Consider the following 21,233-nt stretch of genomic DNA (forward strand, 5'->3'; position numbering starts at 1 on the left):
TTTCTATCAGCAGCAGTCTCTACAGAGAGTTAGAGCTCAATGGTGCCCCTTTCATGTAGGGGCCCTGATACACACCTGGCTTTTGATGGGCTTTAGTCCTTTAGCTATGACTCAGTCAGAGTGCAGGCACTAGAAGTGGGCGTTTCTTGAACGGACCTTAGCAGAGGGTCAGACATAACCTCATAAAAAGAAATTATGGGAAAAAAAGTGTAACTACTCAAAAAAATTCCACCCCACCATAATGTATAGGGCAGGTAATAAGACTGTCATCTCAAATCAAGATACACTGAACAGGATCAGAACAGAGCCCCCGTTTTAAGTTATAAAGATGGTCACCTTGAATTGATGTGTGAAATTAATACCAGAGCCATTGTCAATCCTATGCCTTATGAATGAGAACTCAGTTAAAGTAACACGATATGCTGACAACTGCAAAAACTAGTTAGAAGCTCCCTGAAGCAATACAGTGGAGAGAACTGCTGGGGGAGCAGATAACATTGTGTGTGAGCAGAAGGTGAGTTCCTTCCAGCATTCCATGCTCTCTGGCCTTCAGTTTCACTCTATTCATCGTAACCCCACTTGCAGGACACCAGCCTTTTAGATGAAAGATATGACCCTTCTCTTTATTTTGAACCTGGCTTCTAGGAGAAACAAAGCCAATGTGGATGTGCTCATCTGAAGTTACTTTTGAACTCTTTGATCAAATCTGATAGATAGGTAATGATCTCAGAGCCGATGTGCTTGCTGTAATGAAAGTCTGTTACTAGACAGGGGAGAAACCCTAGCAGTGTAGAGCGTCAGTGGAGGTGGCTCAGCTCTTAAGCGGTGGAAGACTTCTAGTGGAGAGAAGAGCATGAATACTGCAGTTGACACTTCTTGCTGGACCTCTGTACTATATCAGGCACCGTAAAATCCAGGCAAGAAGCCAGACTTTATTTCCTGTTCTCCTGGGGCTATTTACTTCAAATGAGGCTGGAAGCATCTTTTGGAAATTCCCTAAGGGCCCAACAGCATGAGAACATGACAAATCCTTGGTGGATACTTATGTGTGTATAGACGTATGTAGGTCCAGCTGTAAAAATTTCCATCCAGATCCCAGGAGTACGAGAACTGGAAACTCAGACACATGCTTCCTGCCAGAATTAAAGGATTCCAGTTGCTGACTGGTGTGTACGGTGACTGAGAAGCTGAAGACACTGTAGATCACTCGGTTCATAGGGTAGAAGTAAGAATGAAAGGGGATAAACAGCAGGGGATAACCAATGCTTAAAAGGGTTATTTTGCCCCAAAGGGAGACTAAGAGATGAGCCTAGGTAAGACCTGTCCTCTTACTACAAATGTTGCTGCTATTTCTATGTGCTGCTTTCATCATGACTGCAAAGTGCAGGATTGCCATCAGGCAGCAGCTGTGTCACAGGCACGGGCAGAGCAATTAGGATGTACAAAATCCCTGGGTAGCAGGAATGCAAGGGAAGAGTGTGGGTGTGGAGACTTAAATAGAAATACATTGCAAGAAGGGAAGTCTGAAGAAAGAAATACAATGCTAGTTAAGACAGACCCAAGTTGTGCTTAGGTGCAAGATGAGAACGAAGTTACAGTGTGCTTTGTGTCTGTCCTTGAGTCACATAATAGTCAAGTTTTATGGTTAGTGAATGGTGACGCAGAAGGGCTCTTTGCAGGAGGAAGTGAGGCCCCACAGAGCCCTTACGTCTGCATCCACTGTGCTAAAAAAAGCTTAGGCAGAACAAGAATGAGAGTGTTAGCATCCTAAAAAACTTTCCTTCAAAGTGGATTCAAGCAGCAGCAGGTACAAAGGGGGTTGCCCAAAAAATAAGAGAGGGAATATCAATCAGAGGGGTAGGAGCCATGCTTCTGCACCCATTCCAGCAAAGGCTCTCGAAGGAGACAGACAGGATTTGGTACAGGATTGTAAGAAAAAAAACTTGGCTCCTGCTTGTACTGCAATATCCCCAACATTCACATTTTCAAGCCTTTGCCATAGAAAACTACTTTTTGAAGAGAGAGCAGGTTTATCCTGAAATCGCAAAATTCCAAGACATGGTATTAGTACATGAACTGGGTACCATCATTTCCTGTTGAGTTTAGAAGTGGCCCCTGAAAAAGCCAGATACTGCTGGCAGACCCACAGCAACAGATTCCTGGGTGGGAGTGGAGGAGAAGTCAGTTTACTGGCCTGTGGTACGGCAGAAATAACATTTGGTCTTTGAAACTTCTGTAGCTTAGGGTGTTGATTGCAGCAAGCAAAAGGCTTGAAATTCTAGTTACTGAAGGAGGAAGCAAAAAGCATTACTTGTCTTACCGCCAGGGAAGATAAGGCCAAGAATTTTTCGGATGCCTGGCTGACCCACTTTTTTGTAATGCAGATGACTGCTTGCTGTTTGTAACCTTAACCTGTCTTGAAGAGAAGTACAGTTACCGGAGTACAGTTCATGGGGTTGGGGTAACTTGGTAGTTGCCTGCTTGACTATGCATGAGAAAGAGAAGCAGGATAGCTTAGACATTGACCTCGGTGTTAATCGGGAACCTGAATCAGCAATAAGTGCTCTGTGATAGTTCAGTCCAAACTCTGCAAGGCATTAGTACTGCAGTTATCGCTGTTTAGAGATAGTGATGGCAAGGAGAGGTACTTCAGTTTAACTGGAGCTGACCCTTTAGAGGGAGGTTTGCTGGTTTGAACAATTGCCTTTCATGTGGCAAAACATGAAACACACAATGACTTCTTATGTGGTCCTGGAAACTTAACTGCGGCAAATCTGAGGGGACTGGTAATACCCTTCATCTGATCAGCTAACACAGCTGGATAAATCAATGAGTTTTACGGCAACCAAACCTTTTATTTTGGGGTTGCACAGGTATGTTTGTTTTTTTTCCCCAGGTAAGCAAGTATATTCTGCTAAGTATGTTAACCCAGGTCTGGCCCTGTTAGGAATCAGATGGATAATACACCTAGACCTGCGAGCTTGGAGATGCTCCTTGTGTGTTGGCTGTTGTAATGCGGCTTTTGTGTCTCTTGCCTCTGCAGGTGAGCTGCACCTCCCATGCTGTACTATGGCGTGCACACAAAGGACACGGCTATAGATGAAGGAAGGATGATTGTGAGAAAAGTTACTTGAGAATGATAGGTGTCTTACCTTTTATGGGGTGGTGGAAAAGAGCTCCTCTTCTTGCAGCCTTCCTCTGCCCTATGCTATTTGCAGTACCACAGCAAACCTTACTGGTCTGCAGGGAGTGATGAGTTGCTGGTTGCAGGGTCTCATCTCCTGGGTTAGAAGCGCCCTTTCTCAGATTGGCTTGCCTGAAGCCTGAAAACACTCGTTCCTGGGGTAACCACAAGAGGCTTTTCCAGAGGAAAGACCACTAAAGCACTGTCTGCAGGGCCTGAGGGGAACTTCAGAACAGGAATCCAGCACAGCCTGATCCTCCATCCGTTTTAGTAAGAGTCTCTAGAGCTGGGAAGTAAAATGCACGCAAATAATAGACTTAAATTTATCGATATTCTTTCTTGCTTTCAGTTTTGAGAACCAGGGGCTAGTTCGTTGTGAGGAAGTGAACTCAAAACTCTTAAGTATGCAGCCTACAAATTTTGTCTTAATCATTTCTTTTAAACAACAGAACAATCTTTCTATAATTCAACAGTGAGAAAATCAACCTTAGCATCCCTTCTGCCCTGGGCACTTCCTGCTGAATAGACGCTATTCAGCTGTTATTCTGTTTTCATGTACTGCATTCACTTCTAGCTATTGTGAAAGAAGGAAGTGAGTAGATGGAGTTGCTGCCCTGTGGTGTGACTGTGGGAAAGGACTGAAAAGACATGAACTTGCTAGTTCTGCTGTTTATGAAGACAGACTTTTTTCTTCATGTTATATGTTAAGTTTTTAAGATGGTAAGTTGGCAGATACACATTAGCTTCAATGACATGAAAATGTACAGCTTAAGACTCTGACCCCAAGACTGTAAACATTCTGAAAACTCACATTGTGACAGAACTGCAATAGTCAGAAAATGCATTTCCTTTTCCCCATGTGTGACTCTCAGTACTTTCATCTTTGCTAAATGTCAAGTGTGGGGTTTAATTTTGCATTTCCTGGCTTGCATGTGCCTTCCGCTTTAACCGACTTCAGACATGGCTTCTGGCATAGTTTTAGCATGTGCTAACAATACACTGATAAAAAGAAGGAGCTTAGTATGCACTTACAGTCTTGCCCTAAATACTGTGGGCAAATGTGATCTTTTTGCTGATAATGCGGTCCGTAAGGAGTAAAGGTAAAGACTGTAAATTACAATGGCCAAGAGACCAGGGAAGTGCACAGCTCTGTCAGGAGGGTGTGGGACCTCTCCCTTTTGGTGAGAGAGAGAAGGGAAATGAAAGTAAGTTTGAAGGTTTGGTTGTCCACCTAATATGACAAATAGAAACTGGTAAGCTGTAGTTGTTTGTTAATAAGCACTACGGCTTCCTTGTTTGTTCTGTTTGCTGCAGCTCCTTGCTTTTCCCGGAGCCAGCAATACCTACCAAGTTCCCTATTGCCAGAGCTTTTCTGATGGCAGAGACTTGGGATGATCCAGTGAGGTGAAATTACAGAGATGGCTGGTTTCTGGGTGCTGTAATATTGTATGTGCTCCATAACTAAATAAGGCAGATCCTCTGATGGTTTGCATTCCCCAGCTCAGCTCCAGCCCCACTCCCTGCAAGGAAATCAAGCGCTGGAGTGCTGCCTCCCAGCTCATAAAAAAAGGGGCCATCCCACTCCCCAGAGGGATGGTTAGTTTTTGGGTACAGACAGCAAATGGCAAGAGGTAGCCTGGCACTAGGGCAGTGTCTGGATTTAGTTACAGCCTAGGAGGTAGCTGGGCTTGCATCGCTACTTGCACGGTGACCCCAGAAGTGCAGGCCTGGCTTGAGGGAGGCTGTAAGTGTAAGGCAGAGTCATGGCCACTGTGCCTGAAAAGCAGACTTAAAGGCTCTCTCTGTGGGAAAGTTCCCTGGCTCGAGCCAGCTCACCTGGGAGCAAAACGAAACCCTCTTGGCAACCATGGGACTTCAAATTTATTTTTTTCCTTTTAATGATTTCCTTCTAAACACATCAGTTTGCCACCACTGCTTTGCAGTTCAGAGGCTCTTGGAAAAAACTACCAGCTCCTTCCCAGTCTCACTGGCGGTGTGTGTGCCAAGAAGCACAGCCAGCTCTCCCCTGGCAGCACTTCTCCCCAGCAGGCCGGCCGGCAGCTTTCCTCCCCGACTGCCTGCCGGGACAATAAAAGGGGCTGCTCCCTGACCTCCGCTGGCGGCAGTGTCCTGGGATGCCTGGCTGCGCCACGCACGCTGTGTCAGGTGGCACCACAATATATTCTCTTTGCTGGGAAAGTGTCTGGCTTGTGGCTGGGGGCACTTGCTGCACCCCTGTTAGAGGGTCAGGATGTCTGTGTTGCTCACCCATGACTGCCACTGGGGTCCTTGTCACCACACCTGTCGTGGCCATCACAGCACACAGCAAACATGCCATCTGGTGAAGTGATGTGCATGTCCCAAATTCAGTGTGGTTTGTACCCTATTTCCCAGCAGGGTTTATGATGCTTCCACCATGCTGCCTGCTAAACTCCTCAGTGCCATGTGGGAGACCATGGACACCCTCAGTGTGCAGCAGCCGATGACTGGCCTCCTGTTTCCTTGACCTCCACACGAATTACTGTAGATTGGCTTTGTAAGCCCTGGAAGGAAGACTCACAGCCTATCCACCTGCTTACGTCCCAGGTGAGAATTGCGTTTGTTTTTTCCCCGGGCCCTGCTATGATATTTCCACCCTGCAGACCCAGCACAGCCCTGCGCTCACTGCCTGCGCTCAGGGCTTTTCCAGGCTGCACCTTGGTGTAATAAATAACCAGATCCCTTAAACAGAAATGGCACTTATTTTATTATAGGGACAAAGTCAATAAAGCAAAAGCACAGCGCTGGGTGCATGACTCAAGTCAGAGGCACACCAGCTAACACTTCAACCATGTCTTATATATGGTCAATATTGCATACGTATTCACTATTTTAGACAGAGTAATTGTTTATAATGATTGATTATTATTAGTCCTTTTTCTCTTCTATTTGTGTGTTTCCTTCTGAATTGTTCCTGAGGATCGATGATCTTCAGTTCCCTTTTCCCATGCATCTGTTTCCTTCTGGTAGGATCAGCTCCCTTTTCCCATGCATGTGTTTTCTTCTGGTAGGATCGATTATCATCAACTCCCTTCTCCTATGCATCTGTTTCCTTCTGTTAATCACTTGTGGGAGTCTTTTGGAGAAGTTCTCTTTTGTTTCTCTCGGATGTTTTTCTTCATGATGTTCTTCTTCATAGTTGCTCTTAGTTGTTATCTTTGAGGTTTCTCATGTTTCCTAATTTACTAAAGGTTAGTTATCCTTATAAGTCAAAGATTTATAGCCTTGTTACTATGGCAAAAGCCAACAATACCTTCACTATTTTTCACATTGGGTTGGCGCTTGTAGAGCGGTGGTGTAAAATGACTGAGTCCTGCACCAGCCGAGACAAACACCCGAGCGGGAGGTGTGGGATGGTGCCGCTGCTGCCTCGCCTCACCCAGGTGAAGGGCTGGACGGGCTGCTGTACTAACACGTCTGCCCTTGCAATCCAGAGCATTAAAACCCAGTTCATAGAATCACAGAATGGTTAGAGTCGGAAGGGACCTCGAAGATCACCCCCTTCCAAACCCCCTGCCCTGGGCTGGGACACCTCCCACTAGACCAGGCTGCACACAAAGCCCGCCCGGCGCCCCGGCCCAGCCGCCCCCGTGGGCGGACCCGCCGCCCGTCCCGCCGCTCTCCGCGGCCGCCGCCGCCGCGTCTGCCGTTGCCGCCCGGGTCCGTCTCAGCGCCGGCTTCGCCGGTCCCCCCCCCGCGACCCGCCCCGCAGCGCCGTGCTCGGGGCCCCTCCGGCCGCGCCTGCCCGCAGCCAAGATGGCTCTGCCCGCTTCACCTCGCCCTCTGCCGACATGGCGGCCGGCGGCCTCGGAGCAAGGGGGGCCTGTCAGCAGGGGCTGAGGGGGGGCTGTGGGGGTACGGCCCGGCCCGGGCCGCTCTGGCGTGCTTTTGGCTTTCCCCTTATTCCCCTCCACCATGTTTTGCTGTCCATGGGGTGCTGCAGCCTGCTTTTCTCCTCAGTGCCGGGGGGGGGGCAGCCATGGCAGGGCTGCGGGGTGTTCTTTGGCGGGGCCTGCCCTGTGGTGTTCTCCTTTCCCTTTGCTGCCAAGGGAGCGGTTGTTGAAATAACGCACGTCTCTGCCTGCAGGAAAAGGGGGAAGGAAACGAGACTGGGAGGAAGAGAAGCCCCTCTCCTGCGGCCCCCAGAACCAGCTGAGCGGGGCAGCCGGTAAGGCCAGCACGCGGCACCCACCATTGTGCCCATCCTGCATCCAGCCCTGTGCCCTCGACCCGGCGTGTTTGTGCAGGACCGGCAGCGTGTCTCCGTCCGGGAAATTCCCGGTAGCAGGGTAGCCCAGAGGAAAATCCAGTTTCCTCCTGGAAAGTATGTTTGTCCTGGTTGTTCACAAGAAATGATGAAGTAATGTCAGAGGGCTGAAAACAGGATTTGGGTTTCGTGGGCCAGTGGCTTGCTCCACACACTGGGTTACGTGGCCCTCTTAAAACACGTTTCCTAGTCGAGGTTTGACGCAGCACATGCTATCAGTGTTGGCGTCAAAGCACCGCTAGATAAACCTGTTGGGGAAATACCTGCTCCTCCGCAGGAGGGAGGGAAGGATGCCAGCTGTAATTCACTTCTCTGCTTTACGGGTTTTGAGTAAACAGCCCATCTGGCAGCTTCTTGTAAAGAAAATCCTGGCTTTATGTCTGGAGCGTACTGACCCCTTTCCAGGAGGTCTCTATCACTGTCAAAAGATTGAAGGGCATTACTAGATGTGCTGTTTCTGATTCCTAGAAAAAACTTTTCTCTGTGCAAGACCCAACAAACAGTGGTATATGTGATGACTGACTGTTGACATCGGCAAGCATATGTGCTTTGAAAGGTCACACCACCCGTCAGCCCAATCAGCTGATGCAAAGCATGTAACCAACCTGTTTGTTTCATTCCAGCGAGCTGGGATTGACAAATCATGAAGGAAGAAGGAGGGGATCCTGAAGTAGTGACAGGCTGTTTGCTCCCGGACTCTGTTCAAGGGGACTGGTTCGGCATCAGTGCTGTTCCCAGGTATGACACTGAGGTAATAGTGTATCTCTTCCACATGCCTGAAGGTGCAAGCTGAGCTGAGGTCTTACTCATCCTCACAAACAACTCTCTCCATTAATTTTTGTAGTACAACTGCTGTAGCCTTGACTTACACTGCCTTACATGGTCAAACTGCACTCTGAAGTTGTTGGAGGACTAGAGGGAGCTGATCCAAGGGGAAACTTTTTTTTTTAAAAAAGGTGATTTGTTTTATCTGAACCTGATCATCACATGGCTGCATATGTTGTTAGCCCTGTTGTGGCAGTATGAGGAAAGATGCCAGCACAGGCAGCTGACAGAGACAGCCAGGGTTGCAGCAGCCCATATCAGTGACAGCCTTAAGCTGCTGTGGTACCACAGTAGCAGCTCTTCTTGCTGTAATCTCCTACTTGCCCTTGGAGGGATAGAATTGGTTGGGTTTTTGGTCTGGGTTTTTTTTTCCAGACCAAGGACTGAAATAAGCAGTTTTGTTTCTAAAATATTCATGTACTTTGTACACAATTATGTGTACAAAGTAGCACAAATCATGAAAACAATATTTGAGGAGAGTTTCTCCTTCTCTGTGTTCGTTATGCACAGGTCATCTGTGTTTTGGGACATGAAGAGCAGTGGAGGAGAAGCTTCCCTCTGAAGTGACTGTTGGGGATCAGAGGGTTGTAGGTTTCTTTTGCTTTTAACCCTTTACTTGGTTTTTCCTGGAAACTTTCTGTGAATGCACTGACCTTGCTCGTCCCTCCAAGGCAAGGCAGCTGGTCTCCTCCAGTAGCACAGCCAACATCTCCAGTCTGTTCCTCAGTGAGTCAGCGTTCTGCAAAGGTCAGAGGTACATCTTAGCCACAAGTTTACTCAACACAGAAGCACTTAAGGAATGGTTTTTTTTTTTAAATCTGCATGGGGCTATTTACTTCATTTTTCAGTGCTAATCCCTTCTAGGGATTTCTTTGACCCTTGTGGCTGTAACATTCCTTACTCACAACACCCCTGAGATAAGAGTGTGCTGCCCTCTTCATTTTATGGAAGAGGAAATAAATGTGAGCCTGCAGGGTCCCAAGCCATTGCCTGACCACTGGGTCTGGTTCTTCTGTCCTGTCGCTCTTTACCAAAATAGCAGAAGGATACAGCTGGTGGAGGGGGCAGAGCAGATGGCCACAATCTGCATTTTTTATTGCACATAAGTAAACAAAACAGATGAAGGAAGAAACTTGCACAAAATCTGGAATCTCTGTAAGAGCTAGGAACTAAATTCAAATTTCACGGAAACACTCTTGTTCTGTCCACTTTTTTTTTCCATGGAAAGCATCATCTGTTACTTGAGTGAGGGGGAAAAACTTGGTGTCTGCTCACGTTTACCCCACTCAATCTTGTCATCAGTGCTCAATGGGTGTTTTAAATGAAGGTCCTGCCTGAAAGTGCTTCTGGCATGAGGCCTTGCAGTAAGGACTGAGTCAATTCCTCCTCTATTTGGTGTTGCCAGAGGTATGAGCTGGAGTACAACAGTGCTCTGCTCAGAGCCTTTACTGTTAGTGGAGAGTCTCAGCAGCCTCACAAAGGGCTGCCTCACAAGAGCTTCTGCCCCACCAAGTTTTTGCCTTTCACTCCGCTCCTGCCCCAGACACTTGTGTAGCTGTGCTTGGAGCTGCTGGGGTGGTGGAATGCTTTAGTTTTATCCTCTCCAGAAGAATTGCTTGTCCACTGTGGCCCTTGGTGTGGAGCTAGATGGCACCTGCCCTGCCTTGCTCTCCACCCAGCCATGTGTTCCTGCCCTCTGTGCTGGTGGACTGGTTCGGGGAGGGTGTTGGGGTGTTTCAGCTGCAGCGTTCCAAAGTGCTGTGCACAGGGTATACAACACAGCTGCCCTAGGGCCTCCACACTAGGAAATCCTTGTTACCCCTGTAGAGTTGAGACTACCAAGTTTTAAGACGTTTTTTTCTTCTGCTAGTAAGCATGGTGAATTTCATGAACAGAGCCAGGAAGAATGGGTTTAACTTGTGACATCTAGAAGCATCAGTGATAAGGGGAAGGGACCCTGAGGAACACGTTTTCTTTTAAATTGCACACATAATATACCTTGAAGTGAATACACTCCATAGCTTTCTAGTTTTGGGGCCTAAATCTGTACTTGTGAATGCCTCTAAGAAAGCCAGATTTGTTGTGGACTCCTAGTTATCCTACTTAGGGCTGAGGGCTAGGGCTGTTGTCTATGGGTTTTGCTATTGTTCTTCCTTTAGATCTTTAAATTTGCCCTTATTTTTTCAAATGAAATGCCAATATGCTGGAACAGCTTCTCTCACCTCATAAAGTAGTGCAAAAATGCCAGATTGTTTGTGTTGACTTCCGCTTGGATTTTCATGCTCTAAAACCCCAGCTCAGTCGTATTTGTGTCTCTGCAGTGGGACCATGGAAGGAAAAGAGACATCACCAAGTTGTCGCTCGGAGGAGAGCAGCATATTGGACCTACCTTCAGTTTGTGACCTAGCAGAGCGCTTTCTGCCTCCACCCAGCTCTGAAAACAGCGAGGAGCTTTTTTGTTCTGTGGATACTTTTCCCTCTCTGCCCACAGGTAACAGCTTCTGCCTCTCCACATGCTCTTTCTTTAGCCGGTACATTATCTATTTAGGCAGTGTGTCATTTGACTGTGTAACAGCAGTCTGATGCTGGTGCATCTGCTTTGTCTTAAAACATTTTACCAGAACTGATTAGTGCACCCCTCAGTCTAGTCAGTGTGAGTATACAGCAAGAAGTGTGAAATTGAAATGCACTGGCCCAGTGACACTTTGTGCCATATATTCATCCTGGCTGGGCTGAAGGTTGTAGTAATTAATATTGTGGGGGGAAAATAAAATCTGATCAGCAAATAATGTGTGGAGATGGTTTGTTAAGGCATCTGAGCAGATGAAACATCACTGATGACATTTCTGGTTGCTTTGGAGTCTTAAGTAGTTTAAAAGTAGAGTTTGGCTCCTCTTCTTCCTCTGACACTGTGTGGTTTACTTTGGCCTAGTTCCAAGAAGTCGCCTTGGAATTAGACATGTGAATTTTTTCAGTGGGAATTCCACTATTTTGTATGCTAAACAGGTAAGCAGCGGGATCTATGAAACTAATCTAGCCCTGTTGATGTTGACTACTGGACTGTGCAGTTGTCTTCACATCTAATTGTGATACATCCAGAACTGTAATAAAGTCTGTGAACAGCAGATACCAATCCTTGCTTTGGTTTTCCTCTGCAGACCAGGAAGTCATGTGTCCTACGTTACCAATGATACAAATCTTTTACTGTAACTTCTACTTTAAACTGTGATCCATATCACATTCCATGATCCATATTGCACTAGAGGAATAGTGTATCTGGTTTGAGGTTTTGCTTTATTTTTTGTGCATAAGAGTGGTGACTACCACTACGAGGCATGTCCTGAGCAAGCCTTTTCCGCTGTTGTGGGAGAGGAGAGTCGGGAAGTTCCTCTAATAGTGAGACAGGATGGAAGGCATTTGTCTATTCAGATTTCACAAGCCCTGTGTCGCAGGTATGAAGAAATTCTGGGAGCTGTGAGGCAGTTCCTGCAATGTTTGTAGGGCAGCTTAGCTACTCAGACACCATTTAGTGTGGCTCGGGGCAACTGGACTTGATTGCTCTCATCAATGGGATGCACAGAACAACTGCATGACCACTCAGCAGTCCTAAGACTGGTCTGAGGCATAGCTGCAGTGACACATGTGGAAATGAAGATAGGCATCTCTAAACCCAAATGACAGCAATGGGCATGTCATTTACAGTGCATATGTGGAATATGTAGCTAAAGCTCAGTACCAAGGTATGCCCAGAGGCCAGGTCCTTCCTCCTTGCTCTCTCCAACACCTTCTGGTGTCAGTGGGGATTCCAGGTGCACTGAGGAGGCCAGGTCAGGCCTATGAAGCCTCTCCTTTATTGCTTGTTTTAGACACCCCTCACAACTAAAACCACTTTGCAATAACTGTGGGTTGCATGCTGTAAATGTTTCCTTACCCTGTGCTCCTGGTAGTGAAATAACCAAGTATCATGTTGGACCCTGTTCATACTCTGAACATCTCTTTCTCCTTGTAACAGTGTCAAATCGATATACATATTCACTTAAACTCTCTTTTTTTTGAGACAACTGCAACTTTCTAATCCATTGAATTTAATCAGTGTGGGAGAAAAGACAGGAGGATGGACTGTGATTGTTCAGCCTGGAGAAGGGGCAGCTGAAGGGAGACCTTATCGCTCTATACAACTACCTGAAAGGAGGCTGTAGCCAGGTGGGGGTTGGTCTCTTCTCCCAAGTGACAGTCAATAGGACAAGAGGAGACAGCCTCAAGTTGTGCCAGGGGAGGTTTAGACTGGATATTAGGAAAAATTTCTTCACTGAAAGGGTCATCGAGCATTGGAACAGGCTGCCCAGGGAAGTGGTTGAATCACCAACCCTGGAGGTATTTAAACAATGTGTAGATGTGGTGCTCAGGGACATGGTTTAGTAGTGGTTTTGGCAGTGCTACATTAACGGTTGGAGTCGATTATTTTAAAGATCCCTTCCAACCTAGACAATTCTATGATTCTATATTTTTAAAACAGTCTGCTTGTGTCAAATGTTCTTGGATGAGCACGTTCTGGCAGAAGTGTCTGGGGAAAGGAAGCTCCTTTGCTTGTTTGTTTCCTCGTGAAACATTGTAAACTGCTGCTGTGAGACAAGATGAATTAGGAGAGTGGGGGTGGCTACAGCTTGCAGTCTGCAGTATGACTCCAGAAGATTGCATCCTGGGGCTTGGGCAGGGTGGATGATGAGTCTTCTCCTCAAACTTGAAAAATGTTTTTTAGGGATGAGGCTCTTCCTTAGTGATTCAAAAGCATTTCCAAAAGGCCTCTAGGTCTCTGGGAATGTGACAACTTCCTTAGGAAAGAAGCAGACTGACAGGACAGGCTGTGTTTTCTGACATCTGTCACGTGAACTGGACTGAGACTGATGAAAGTTATCATACCATCCCAGCCTCAGGAGTTGGAAATGGATATGGAGGTATTCCTAGTGCCTGAGTCACTTGTAATAGGTCTTATTAGTCTAGAGAGGCTCCATCACTTGTAACAGCAGAAGATAGTACCCATCAGCCATGAAAACCAGGCCTTATCAAAGCAGGCATCCCTATGCAAGAAACCAGTACTCCTGTGGGAATACTACTAAATGTCTAAGTGATGTGTAAATGACTGGTTTTATGATTTCTGCAGGAGTGAGGGTTCTGCTCTTGCAAGAAACATTCATATTTTAGTTTATTGTCATAGAGAGTTCAAGTGTTTAAGCAGTAATAGACTGAGAAAATTTAATTGGATCAGTGAACTTTTCAGTATGTTTCCTTTTTTTTCTTTTTGCCCCATACTAGAAAAGAGTAATACAAAAAAATTATAGTGTTTCTAATCTATCACTCGATAGTACAGTGCTGCAGCAACACCTTACAAGTTCCTCTAGTTTAAAAAGAGTTGCCAGCAAAATTTCGTACTTGGCAGCACTCAGGTGTGTGGGGGGGAAGCCTTAAATTATTTGGATTAATATTTGAAAGGCAGCTAATAAAGGTTGTTTACAATGAAATAAGTCACCGGCAATGTTCCTTTTTCTTGTAGGGCACTGAACCAAAGCGTACCAGGGACAGTGGAAACATAGTCTTTGCTTGGAAAAATTGCAGTCTAAAAAAGTGTTCGAGAATAGACTGCGGATGTGGTGCAGGCAGGGTCCTGGGCTCTGGCCATGCTGCCTGGTCTGACAGAGCTGGGTTTGCCAGCGCTGCCCTGCAGTGATGCTCCCAAGCTTGGAGGCAGCGTTTGAGAGCTCAGCTGCGGCACCCTGCGTGGGAGACTGCCTGTCTGAAGCACGGGCAGGGCTCAGCTCCATCCACCTGCATGGCTGTTCCCTGGAGTTAGTGATCCTGGGGGAACAAGTCTCCTAGTTTGCCCTGTAGCTTCTCCCTTAATCACTTTTTCTTTGTAATGAAAAGTAGTTAAAAAGCCATGTCCGTAGGAGAATGGATAGGTAGACAGGGTCACTAAGTGGAAGGGGAAGATATGTGGAAAATGTAGCTTCAGAGGAACAGAGGAAATAGAGGAAGAATGACAGTAGGAGAGGAAGGGTGATACTGGAGAGACTGGGTGGAGCAGGAAGACTCAGTGTGATTGGAGAGGCCCGTGTGTATCTAAAAGTTGGGTAACTTTAAAAAAAAAACAAAAGTAATAAAAAACAGTTTGGGGGTATAGAGGTGATCAACCTTTTGTTGCCTCACCAAGAGCACTACTTCTGTTCCTGCGATTAGCTTCAGGTTTGAGCCCAGGCTTACCTTTGGTTATTTTCCATGGACTGCCCTGACCTCTCTAATGCAGCTAGAGTCCCGGGTTGTCCCCGACCGTAGTTCTTATTCCTGCTCCATCCTTAGCGCTGGTACTTAGGTGCCACGTGAGGAGTCTGCTCAGGGAATTGGCCCAGCTTGCTGAGCAGCCACGTAAATATTTGTGTGGATGAGATGGGGACAGCTGCTCTTCCTGGCAGCTGCACAGGCATACGCCAAGATACGGCGGTCTGCAACGTGTCCTGTCTTTAATATGGGGTTACAGTCTTTTCAGAATAGTGGCTTCTGGAAAAAACAATGTTGGAGCATTTATTGCTTTTCCCATGCAGGGAGCCAGGCTGTAGATTCCTTTTGATCAGTCGTGGGTTTTTTAGGCTTCCTTCAAGAATAGTCTGTTTGGAACAAGTAGTAAGGGCTTGGGGGAAATGGAGAAGAACCGTTGCACTGGAACCTCACTGGCTCCAGGCAGATCAGTGAGTTTGGGCCATGGCACTGCTGCTGAAATTGCTGCCCAAATCAAGAGGACACCTGACTGCAAGATTATCCCAGTTTAAAAATAAAAGCCAACCTGATTTTTGGACTGTTGCAGTTGCTTCCTGGGTTTTCAATCAACCAAGCATGTGTGTTAAACAAAGCAGAGATTTCCAACCTGTTAACACATCTGTCAGTTCTATAGGCATTTGGGAGTCCTCTGAAAAAAATGCTACACATACCCAGTGAATTTACATGCCTAGTTTTGCAGTGGGTTGTTCTGTCTTTTATTAGCAACTGAGGAGTCATGTTAATGTTTGTGCATGTGTTCTGACTTGTCCTTAAATGCTCTCTCCTGTTTACCATGTCCACTTGCCTGTCAAGAGTTGCTTAATCTCTTTTGCAGAAGTGGGTTGTGTTTACTGAAGAAGTCTGGCATGGTTTGCACTTTTTCTGTATGGGAGTTGTACACAAGTGCTGACGTAGAAGCTGGAAATGAAAGGAGCAGGCTGTACTTGTCATGTCAGCAGTAACCTTTCAGGGCTGGCACTTGATGGGTGCCTGGAGATTCAGTTCAACCAGAACTCGGTGTATTCATTCATTACTTGGTATAGAAATTATAGCTTGGCCATCTGAACTAACACTGCTACTAAAATTGCAGCATTTTCTAAATGTCTTTTTGTCTGGCCATGCTGAAGACAACCTGAAGGCTAAAGACTTTTTTATATATTCTCATTTAAGAGGTTAAGTTTGTAAATTCAAAACAGGCATGATATTGTAAATCACTTTCAGATTGAGGCAAAGCTGAGCTAGGAAGGACTTGTACTTGCACTCCTGGCTGCCGTGGTTAGATACAGAAACTTCTGGTAGTCTCCCTTTACCAAAGAGTTACAGATTACCCAAAGAATATCTTACTGTTCAGCTTGATGTGGAGATGAAGGAGACAATGCTGTGCAAAGGTGCTTTGTGCTGTAACGAAGAGTCTCCTTTGACTGCAGGAAGTTAACATGCTCTCCCGCTTCCAAACCTTCTTCACTTTGAACTGTGATCCCAAACACTGTCAGATTTAATGGGGTTTTTTTCAGGCAGACGACTTCTGCATAACTACCTTGGCCTTGCTGAAGATCATAGACCCTGTTTTGGGAAGTATGGGGGTTTTATTGGTTTTAGTTTGTTTCCTGCTGCCCTCTAGTGAGCAATGTTACCCATTTCTGATGCTATCAACCTTGCATGCTTGGGACTTAGAGGGCTAGCGATTTATTTTTTGCTTCAAGTGGTGGCAGGGTTGTAAGTCACTGTATCAAGCTCAGTCATGTGTCAGTTTATTGCTGTTGAGAAATGATGCTAAACAATCCCCAAGGCTCATGTGGGAATACTTCTCAGGAGTGTTGGTTGCAGGTTGTTTACCGCATGGATCTTGGCATAAGGTGGCTGATGGTGCCTGTTGGTGAAGTATTTGTTTTTGTCTGGAAATAGCCTTCCTACTTCTGTCTCTCACAGTTACAGCCCTGCCGGGATCTGATTTTGTTATGTAAATGAAGAGTCTTTAAAGCTTGGTTATATCACACTTTTTTTGGGTGCAACTGTAATTTTTTTAGCCTTTCCAAAAGTTCTGGTTTTAGCAACTTTCTCTTTTATCCCTGATACTGGTATAAACATTCAGTTATGTGTCAAGGTGTGTGATTTGTTTAGCTTATCAAAAGCAAAAAAGCACCTACTTTCAAGTGAATGTGTTTTGTTATTTTTTATTGATCATTTCTAACCAAGTACACTCTCAAATATGATCAAAATACTAAATTTTCCTTAATACTCTAGTCTTCTCAAAAGGGGGAAAAAAGGTGAAATGTTTCAAATCCTAATAATTTTGTATAGATGTTGTGATCCAGTGGGGCAGGTGCTTAGCAGACCTGAATTTATGCAGCTCCACTGAAGTCATGGGCAGGCCCTTGGGTCGGGTAACTACGTGTCTCTGGTGAGTTTGGCAGCATTAACTTTCCAAGCATTCTCTTTGTGGCCCGGTTGTGCTGAGTATTGAATGACGCTGTGAAGTGGAATTCATGCTACCTTACATAAAAGGAATACAGGGAAACCACATGACACAAAAAATAAAGCACTCAGCACTACTGAGTTGCTGAAGGTCTTACATCTTTTGTAAATTAATTTTTCAGCAATGTGTTACATAAAGCATCCAGCCAAAAATAAATCCTGGAAGAGAAAAAGACAGTGCTTTATGCTTCACACTCTGAGGAAGAATACTAATTCTCTTTTAAGGAGAACTGTAGCACTATACTTGTATCAGTAGGGGAAAAAACTGAGACATGTGACTTGCCTTTTAGAATGTAATGCTTCGGAGTACCTCTATGTTCTGTGAAAATGAACAGTTTCTACTAACCCATTAATAATTAGAAATCAAGTCCAGAGGAAGTGCTCTTCAGTAAGAAAGACAAGGAGTTGCGCTTATGCTCTGAAGTTGTCTGATCGAATTCTGCAGTTCTGTGTGTAAAGGAGAACTTGGGAGTTTGGCTCTCGGAGGTGCTGGGGAGCAACTGTGCAGTGCAACTGTGTGCTGTACTCTAAGGTTTCCTATTGACTTCTTCAGAGTTGCATCTTCTGCTCAGAGTGAATTTTCTTCTGCTACCCATTTCGTATTTTCTTCACAGAAAAAGAGGATTTGGTAGGTTCGCTGTCATTAGGCACACGTTTCAGCTGTATCCACCAATGTAATTACCAAGCCTTTTAACATGAAGAGGAGCATGGTACGTGTTCTGCATGTTATCCCTCAATCCTTAAAAAGTGCCATCACAATACAGAACTTGGAATTTGTATATTCGAAGGTGACTTTGAAGGACCATCACTGTTGTTTCCTTTCATTCATTGTTCTTAATTGAGCGTATAGGCTAATTAAACCCTTGCCAGCCTCTCCATGTAGATGCAGAAACAGAATGGGTTGATTTCCAATTTGGGACCCTCCCATGAAACTTTAAATGGCGAAGTGGTTCATAAATGTTCTAAGTTTCTAAACATTTCTAAGTGATTCTAAACCTTGGCAGGAGTTTTGTTTCCTCCCTAAAGCCAGTCCTAAGCAGTTGCCTATCAAATTTGTAACTGGATGCTGTAGCCTTGTACTGAGAATTACTGCATGATTATCATAGAGCTAGGAGCTGGTGGCTCATCTGCCTGGTAGCATTAGGAATGGGCCTGACATGTAACAAATCGCCATTTCTTAATGAGTCACCTTTGGTTAATAAGTGCAACAGACTAAGCATAGGTGGAAGGTAACAGGGGTACTGGTTTGGAGGTTCTTTTTAATGATATATGTATGCATGTGTTTGTGGTGCTGGATTTAGAGCTTCTCCAGCTCTAATGAGCATGCCAGAGATGAAGTTTTTGTTGCTGGTATTGGACAGTAACTTTCACAGGTAGGGACTGATCCAGACCTCCCTGCTGGTGCCAGCTAATGCTGGTTTGGGTCTGTAGAGCACAGCCCTGCAAAGAGCTGCGGGACTGCGCTTACCCTGACTGCCCAGAGAGTTGGCTGCGCAGCTTCCTGCAGGACCGAAAACTTTCTGTGCATTGACTGCATTGATACATTTTTTTCAAGCTAGCAAAACATACCTGCTTTCTAATATCTAATGCTAAGTCCTGATGGGCAAGGGGGGAGACCTTGTGGCTGAAGATGCGTGCACTTTAAGATTTCCGGTTTCTTACCCAGGAAGTAGTTCAGGTGAAATATAATAGTAAAGAACTGATTAGATCTGTGATCTGAGCCAGACTTCCAGAGTCTTTTTTTTTCCTGAAATCATCATTTTGCAAAGAAGTTGCCAGGTATTTAAAGGGTGATGATATACCTGGGATTTCTGCAGAATCCTCAGCTCAGTTAATGAGCTGAGGCAAACAAATATGCCACACACTCAAGACTGAATTTGTTTGTTCAAACACAAGTTCTGCTCTTATCCCACCTTCTTACAGTCCTTTTCCCGTCAAATCAGTCACACTGACTGTTGCTGGTCTGCCGTGTGACCTTGGACATAGCTCTTCACTGCTGTGGTCTCTTCCTTGTACTTGTGGTCTCTCTGCGTCTTTATGAGCTCCATGGGGCAGTGACCATGCTGTGCTCCATAGCTATCTGCTATGGAGAGGACAGTGAAGTCTGTAGCTGCCTTCTGGGATAACAAAGCCCAGCAGCACCTTGTAGCTGCCTGACCCAGGTACAAAGAACCTGATGTTTTCAGCTTTTGAAGGAAGTGTGTTTAGTCCCTGTTTGCTGAGAGAAGGTGAAAAAAGGTTCAGAGTAAGGAACAGTAAATACTCTCAATGGAACCATTAAACTGTGAATCAGAGAACACATTAGTCCCATTCACTTATTGAGAACAAGGTGTGTTTCTGAGGTAGCTCGTAACTCTTTAGATTATTTTCTATTTTAAATGTGAAGTTTGTACATTGTGAACATGATGCAGAGTTGCTGTAGTGAGCTATGTGATCTAGAGCCTGGATACTGAGTTGCCAAATGTGCTTATATGTAGCAAGGCTAACTCACTAAATGTATGCTGCTGCTGCATCCCTCACACAAATGAACTTTGGATTTAAGCGTTTTTTTCAGTTCTAATTGACACTCAATACAACAGGAAGCATCTCCAAAGAAGAAAATACAGGACAGGTTAGTATGAGAATGCCCAAAGTGGGTCAGAGCGATGATTGCTTGAGTGGTAACTTGTCTTCAGCAGCAGGTAACTGATATTTAAGAGCAGTACAAACAGAAGTGATCCCATCCCTGCAAGCCTTTAGGTTCCAGGACTTCTGGTTTAGGACCCACAGGTGGCATATCACTGTGTCACTCACTGGCTCCTGATGAATGATTCTTCCAGGAATTTGTCTAACTGCTTTTGGACCTCTCTGTCTCTCTTGATGTGGGAGTGGGACTGTGGGGAACCACTGGCTGTGTTTTGCATCTTTTGCTTCGCTTGATCCCCTGAATCTCCTGAGTTCATGCAGGCTAAGAAACAGTGTATGACCACTGCTGTTTCTTTCTCCAAGCCATTTGTGGTCTTACAGATGTCTTACAGGTTCTCCCTGTTGTATTTTTTCCAGGCTAAAGAAACCCAGTGTACTTCTATTTTTATCTTAAAGAAAAGCCATTCCAAGACTTTAGGCCGCTTTAGACTATCCTTCTGTGTGTCCCTTCTAGTTTATCAGTGATCTTTTAGAGATGTGAGGATAAAAACTGTACAATGTCTGTGACATGGCTCAGAGCAGTTTGTCTTTGCTTTTAGTTCTTTGTGCATTGTTTTGCTGGATTTTTTTCTTTTTCTCTCTTTTTCTCCCCAATTTGGTACTTGTACTGGAGGAAGGGAAGTCTTTCCTTGGTGAGCACTGAACTGTGCCTGGGCTAGTACAGTGGTCTCGACAAGATGCTCTCTTGAAAGGTCTCTTACTACCTAGGGTAGTCTAGGCTCCCTGCAGGTAGGTCAAAGTTGTCTTTTTCTCTTTTCCTGGTCCTTTTGTTCACTGCAGTCTGTTCACGTGCTTTATTCTCTTCTTTCCTTCCCATGTAATATTCCTTGCTTTTGCACTTTCACTGTCTTGTCTCCTATTCTGTGCTAAATTGTGGTGGTGTTTTTTCCCCCACATGTCTCCATTGTCCTTATACAGCCACCTGCCTGCTGGGGATTCTGGGTAATGTGGTCCTTTTTAGCCCAAAAAGTATACAGTAAATGGTCCGCAAAACAGCATGGAAATATTTACTCTGTAAGCCTGTAATTAAAGACTAGAAGTTCTAAATGCTGTCCTCCCATGCTGTGCTGTGTGCTGAGTCTTCAACATGATCCCCAAATCAACTGTTATTGCTGGACTTTTATTTCAGGAAACTCCATGGTTTTTATTGGCTTTACTTCCAAAACCCTGCTGGCACAGTTTTCAATGAAATGTTTGCTCTGCATCTGCCTTTGATGTTTGCTGTGCTTGTAGTCCTGGTATTTTCCAAGGTGGTTTTCCAGTCCTTCGTGGTTATAAGGTTTAAGGGTTTGGCTTAGACTTGAAATGGCAAAACTAAAATGTAAAGATAGTGTTTTAGTGATTTAAGAAGGTCAAACAGGCCTATGAGTCAGGTTCAGGAAAATAAATGTGATCCTACTTCGGTAGCCAGTGCAGGGATTTACTGTGTGGTGGGGAATCTGCGTATCT

General features: G+C 45.3%; 2 long non-coding RNA genes across 4 annotated transcripts in view; both read left to right on the plus strand.

The window, feature by feature from the left end:
• LOC134512704 (uncharacterized) overlaps positions 1-7,391 on the plus strand; it is a 34,968-nt gene extending 27,577 nt beyond the window's left edge. For 2 of the 3 annotated variants that reach the window (XR_010070214.1, XR_010070215.1), the window contains exons 4-5: positions 5,579-5,770; positions 7,311-7,391. This is a non-coding gene — a long non-coding RNA (uncharacterized LOC134512704). The remainder of the gene's footprint in view (positions 1-5,578; positions 5,771-7,310) is intronic. The other variant, XR_010070216.1, reaches the window with a different exon arrangement.
• Positions 7,392-10,689: 3,298 nt separating this feature from the next.
• LOC134512705 (uncharacterized) overlaps positions 10,690-21,233 on the plus strand; it is a 40,392-nt gene continuing 29,848 nt past the window's right edge. The window contains exon 1 of the long non-coding RNA XR_010070217.1: positions 10,690-10,806. This is a non-coding gene — a long non-coding RNA (uncharacterized LOC134512705). The remainder of the gene's footprint in view (positions 10,807-21,233) is intronic.

The sequence above is a fragment of the Chroicocephalus ridibundus genome, chromosome 3 (assembly GCF_963924245.1).
Source record: "Chroicocephalus ridibundus chromosome 3, bChrRid1.1, whole genome shotgun sequence".
NCBI lineage: Eukaryota > Metazoa > Chordata > Aves > Charadriiformes > Laridae > Chroicocephalus > Chroicocephalus ridibundus.